General features: G+C 49.3%; 1 protein-coding gene across 1 annotated transcript in view; it reads left to right on the forward strand.

The window, feature by feature from the left end:
• The window catches only part of RTN1 (reticulon 1), a 91,080-nt gene that overhangs the window by 40,668 nt on the left and 44,412 nt on the right, over positions 1-6,000 (forward strand). The gene's annotated exons all lie outside the window — the stretch shown is intronic.

A 6,000-nucleotide genomic window follows, 5' to 3' on the forward strand; every position in this document is an offset into this window, starting at 1 on the left:
GGCAGTGATGCTCGGTATTCTTGGTGCTTGGCAGGTGACAGTGGGAGGGCTTCTGGAGTTCTGGCCACTGTGTGACACCGACTGGATTGGCCGTTGGCCTGATCCAACATGGCCTCTCTCATGTTCTTATGCTCCTCTCTGACTCCTTGCCAATGCATTTGTAACCTCTTGCTTGATGACATGCAGTGCATTCTACATGGAACTACCCTCGAAGACTATATGGATGCAGGCCAGCTCGTGGCCCAAACGGCTTTTCAGGATTCCATGATGATGGGGGTAGACATGTTAAATTTCCGGAAATTTTGAAGCTCGTAAAAAAACCTGTTTTTTTCCGGGAAAAAACGGAAATTTTCGGAAAAAATGCTACATTAGCATTTCTTTTGTCTTTTCTAGATTGAAAGTCATTCTGTTACTTTAGGAACATAAAATATGACTATGGACATTTTTACTTGGCATGAAATTATCACAACTAGCCTATTAAAAATGTAGTGTATCTAAACAATTATTTCAAACAGAATACCCACCCACATGCAAAAACAAAACTGAAACCTTTTTATTTTCTTCTGACAATCGCACCTCCTAAAGGAAGAAATGCATCTTGTTCTTGCATTGGAGGGTTCCGTTTGTAACCTAGGACTTGCTTGTCCTCAGTGCACAGAAATTAGATCAATCTGATACCATATATCATGCAAAAGCAGCATGCCCGATCAGTGTGGGAAATGATTTGGAAAATATTTGAACACCTTGTCTTAAAATATTTTATTCATCATGTTAAAATAAAACGTTCCACAATCAATTTTTTTTTTCTTTTTTCAATTTTTCCAATTTTTCGGAAAAAAAACAAAAAGGCTTCAGGAAAAAAACGGGGGCGGGAAACGTTTCCCCCCCCGAATTTTTCCATTTTTTTCCCGGGCCTTCACATCTCTAGATGGGGGCAGGACGTCTGCTCCCGTGGTCCCTGATGTTCTGACTGTCCTATCTATTCTTGCTGTCTTCTCCTAACTGGAGAGGAACTCTGCTATCCTCAGAAGGCTGTGTTTCATCTTGAGGGTTGGGTCGCGTGCATTAGAGTCCAGTAGCACCTTAAGAGTCCAACAAGTTTTTGAGGCCGTGTGAGAGTCAGAGCGCCCTTCATCAGGTCCAAGAGGGAAAGGAGCTTTGACTCTTGAAATCTCATACTCCCAAAATCTTGTTGGTTTCTAAGGTGCTACTTGAATCTAGCCGTTCCACTGCAGATCAGCTCAGCTACCTTCTTGAACTGTCTTCAAGTGAGACCCGGCTGTCCCCACCCTGGCGGAACGTTTGTGCCCTGCGGGATCTATTACCTTTCCGTGGGGCTTGTAAGGCAGAGGTGGTCCGCCAGGCTGTTTGGTTGAGGTCAGCGATGGGACAGCAACTAATCTGGCACCCTCATACCTCCCATCTCCCCTCACCCACCCCCTTAGGAGGCTACGGGGAAGCTGCAGTCCCCTCGTCCCCGTCCCCCCAAAATGTTTGCCAACTTGGAAAAGACTGGTGTGTTTCCCCCCCCTATCGATTTGTATGGTGACGTGGATCTTCCCTTGACCGCCGGTGTGAAGGACGGTCGATGCTGATGACAGGCTTGTTGTCATCTAACAGCTGGCTTCTCTGATGGGTTCTTGTGATTGCTGGTTCCTCGGTGGGGATGCCAGCGCTGATTTCTTTGGCGGTCTGCAGACTTGTGCTAGATGGACCCGCCTTCCGCACGCTCGACACACAATGTCTTTGGTCCAACAGTGCTCTTCAGGGTGGTTTCTGCCACAACCGGCGCCTGCCGGCCTGGCTGCAGTCTTCACTTGGGTCTGCTTGTCCGCTTCCGCTTTAACTGCGTATACGTCGTCTACGTCACCGCCCTCATTGCTGGAAGCCTGGTGGTGGACACGCTGCTCTGTTGATGCCAAACGCTGGCGTACCTCTCTGGTTGACTTGTCGGCTGCTTCTGCGGCGATGGCCTCAGTGTAGGCGACAGCCCAAGTCAGGGTAGTGTGGGTGAGCAACCGCTATTGCAACCTTTCGTCCCTCATCCCGCACACCAGTCGGTCTCGGAGGGCCTCTTTGATGTTCGCGAAGTCGCAGGGCCTCGCAGCCTTGCGCAACGCCGCTACGTACTCGGCCGCCAACTCGTTAGCTGCCTGGCTTCTTTTATAGAAGGCATGCCTGCAGGCAATTTCTGACGGCTGAGGAGAGAAGTGCGTTTTCAACTTCTCTGTCAGGTCCTTGAACAGAACCGTCTTGATGTCCACTGGTGCTACCAGCGACCGGGCAATGTCGAAAACGCTCTTGCCGCAAGAGGTCAGGAAGGTTGCCCGCTTCTTCTCTTCGGTCGCGATGTCGTTTGCTTTGAGGTCGAACTCGAACCGCGTCAGGTAAGCGTCCCAGTCCTCGGTGGTGGGTTCGAATGCCTCGAACTTCTGGCTATTGGCCGTCGTTGCATGCGCTTCCTCCAGATCTGGCGGTGCCTGCTGCTGATCGGCCATGGTGCGATGCTCGCTGTTGTCCGTTGTGGGATCGTTTAGCGGGGCTGCCTACCCGCACTAATATCCCATCCTCGTCACCAATTGTTAAGTCGCTCGCTTAACAAAGAAGTTGGAGAGTGATTCAGCAAGAACACAACTTTATTCTTCAACTTGAACACAACTCCAACACGGATCAACATCTGATAGCCAGAACAGAACAGTTAAGAACATAAGAACATAAGAGATGCCAATGCTGGATCAGGCCAAAGGCCCATCCAGTCCAACATTCTGTGTCACACAGTGGCCAGAAATACCAGTGCCATCAGGAGGTCCACCAGTGGGGCCAGGACATTAGAAGCACTCCCACTGTTGACCCCCCCCCCCAAGCACCAAGAAGACAGAGCATCACTTGCCCCAGAGTCCCTATCTATACCTTGTGGCTAATAGCCACTGATGGACCTCTGCTCCATATGCTTATCTAATTCCCTTTTGAAGCCGTCCATGCTTGTAGCACCCACCACTTCCTGTGGCAGTGAATTCCAAGTGTTAATCACTCTTTGGGTGAAGAAGTACTTCCTTTTATCCGTTCTAACCCGACCGCTCAGCAATTTCATGGAGTGCCCACGGGTTCTTGTATTGTGAGAAAGGGAGAAAAGTACCTCTTTCTCTACCTGCTCTTTCCCATGCATAATCTTATAAACCTCAATCATGTCACCCCTCAGTCGTCGTTTCTCCAAGCTAAAGAGCCCTAAGCGCCTTAACCTTTCCTCATAGGGAAAGTGTTCCAACCCCTTTATCATTCGAGTTGCCCTTTTCTGCACTTTTTCCAGTTCAGCTTTTACATTGCAGTTGTCCTGCTTTTAAACTCTCCCGGCTAATGTAGCCACACCCACTGTACAAATACAAACTAATACGGTTGTTCATATAAGGACCAATCACAGACGTTCCCGCTCAGGGAGCTTGCTGTAAGGTGATTGGCTAGGTGCTTCCTGGGCTAGCAATGCGATTGGATGGATTTGGATCCTAGCCCAGGATGAAGCTCAACATGGCAAGTCAATTAGATGTTTCACATACATCATGCATTCAATGGCAGCTATTGAATACATTACAGGTTTCATATCCCATAAGTCATTGCTGGTTTTCTAAAAGGAAGTTGTAGAAGCCAGTAGTTTGAAAGAGAACTCCATGGCCAGGAGGGTTCTAAACGCCTTGTTCCCTGTGAGCCGAACGTAAATGCTCAGGATACCACAGGCTAAAAGAGATCCGTTCAAATAATCACAGCGTTCTTGAGGTAGATTCCTGAGGAGGCAAGCTGCAAAAGCAGCATGCCCGATCAGTGTGGGAACTAGGTTTGCCGATGGGGCTGGAGGGGAAAATATGCACTGTCCCTTTAAGGTAAAGGTAGAGGTTTCCCTTGCTCAGAAGCTAGTTGAATCTGACTCTAGGGGTCAGTGCTCTCCTCCATTTCCAAGCCGAAGAGCCAGTGCTGTCCGAAGACTTCTCTGTGGTCATGACTAAATGCTGAGGCACACAGAACGCTGTTACCTTCCCACCAAAGTGGTACCTATTTATCTACTTGCAGTGTCTTGCTTTCGAACTGCTAGGCTGGCAGGAGCTGGGGCCAGAGACGGGAGCTCACTCCGTCACGTGGCACTCGGGTCTCGAACTGCCAAACTACAGACCTTCCGGTCTGCAGCTCAGCGTCTTAACCTCTGAGCCACCGTGGCCCCTTTAATAGAGGCTTATTGGGTGCTGTTATTTACCTCCATGCCATGAAAAACTTCAGCTGCCGGTTTCTCCACATTAAGTTTCTGTTAAAGGGATCGGACATTTTTCTCCAGGTCTGCCGATAACATTAGAGGTAACTCTTACAATCAAATGTGTATTGCTGGAAAACAGAAGATCTCCTATGGTTAGTGTATCATCTAGACCAGACCTCAGTCTTCTGGGAAGGGGAGTAGGGACTCTCCACCGCAGTGTAGGGATGGAAGCAGATTCTCCTCCTTTTAAAAAGCGGGTGCTCATTCAGCTGCCGTACCGCACTCCGCTAGTTTCCAGATCACATCACAGCACTAAAAAGTGTGTGTCATTGACCAGTTTGGTGTAGTGGTTAAGTGTGCGGACTCTAAGCTGGGAGAACCGGGTTTGATTCCCCCACTCCTCCACTTGCACCTGCTGATGTGACCTTGGGTCAGTCACAAGCTCTGGCACAGCTGTCCTTGAAAAAGGGCAGTTTCTATCAAGAGCTCTCTCAGCCCCACCCACCTCACAGGGTGTCTGTTGTGGGGAGGGGGAGGGAAAGGAGTTTGTAAGCGGCTCTGAGACTCCAAGTGAAGGGCGGGGTATAAATCCAATCTCTTCTCTTCTTCTTCTTCACTGAGGAAGGCTCTTGAGGCTCCACGCATATGGCCTTGTCTTGGTCATTTGACACGTTCATCAATTTCGTATGGATTATTTTATTACAGTTTGGCGTAGTGGTTAAGAGTGACGGACTCTAATCTGGAGAACTGGGTTTGATTCCCCACTCCTCCACATGAAGCCTGCTGGGTGACCTTGGGCCAGTCACAGTTCTCCCAGAGCTCTTCTCTCAGGAGCTGTTCTCTCAGAGCTCTCTCAGCCCCACCTACCCCACAAGGTGTCTGTTGTGGGGAGAGGAAGGGAAAGGAGATTGTAAGCCACTCAGAGACTCTGAGTGAAGGGCGGGGTATAAATCCAACTTCTTCCTCTTCCTCCTCCTCTTCTTCCTCGTCTTGCATTTTCCCCTTGACATGTACTGGAATGAATCTTGTCAGAAAAAAGAACCTGTGAAGCCCATCCAGGAAATCCATCCTACCCATTGACTGTGCACAAAACAAGACTAATATGAACTGTGATTGTGTGAAGGCTCCCCAGGGGCCTTGACTGGGTTTTTGCTCTTGCTAATTTCAAATGTCTTTCTGGATTACGTTCGATTGTGTGTGTGAGTCTGTGTGTGGAGAAAGCCTCTGCATGCAAAGCTAAGAGGCAGTGGCAAGATTCTCTGGTGTGTCTTGACCAGCCTAGCTCCCCATCTAGTGAACAATCAGTCTCCACGTCCTTCCATGGCATTCTCTCTCTCTCTTTCCTTCTCTGTCCCCCCCCCACATTCGTATGCAGACGTGACTAGGGGACAGCAGCCTTTGCAAAAACAAAAAACAAAAACCCACTGAATTTCTGAAAGCCCTCAAGAAATTTCTCGAAAAGGAAGAGCTGCCACTTAGTAAACACATAGGAAAACCGCGCCCTTCTTTCCCCCACCCCACCCCAGCCTTCCCCATCTCCCCCTTTCCATCCACACCCAATTTGTTTTTGTTCCTCAGCTGTCTGGCTTAGTTAACCATTTCGGGGGCTGAAGCGGTCCTTCTCCCCCCCCCCCCAAGTTGGCAAAGCGACCACTGCATCTCTCCCTTTTCTGGAAGGAAAAAGAAAAAAAGGACCGGTCCCAGGGGCCATCGCACAGCATCCTTCTGCTGATTTGCTGCAGTGGAAACCGCAGCCCTTCCCC

This window comes from Gekko japonicus, unplaced genomic scaffold, assembly GCF_001447785.1.
Source record: "Gekko japonicus isolate JY-2015 unplaced genomic scaffold, Gekko_japonicus_V1.1 scaffold345, whole genome shotgun sequence".
Taxonomy (NCBI): Eukaryota; Metazoa; Chordata; class Lepidosauria; order Squamata; family Gekkonidae; genus Gekko; species Gekko japonicus.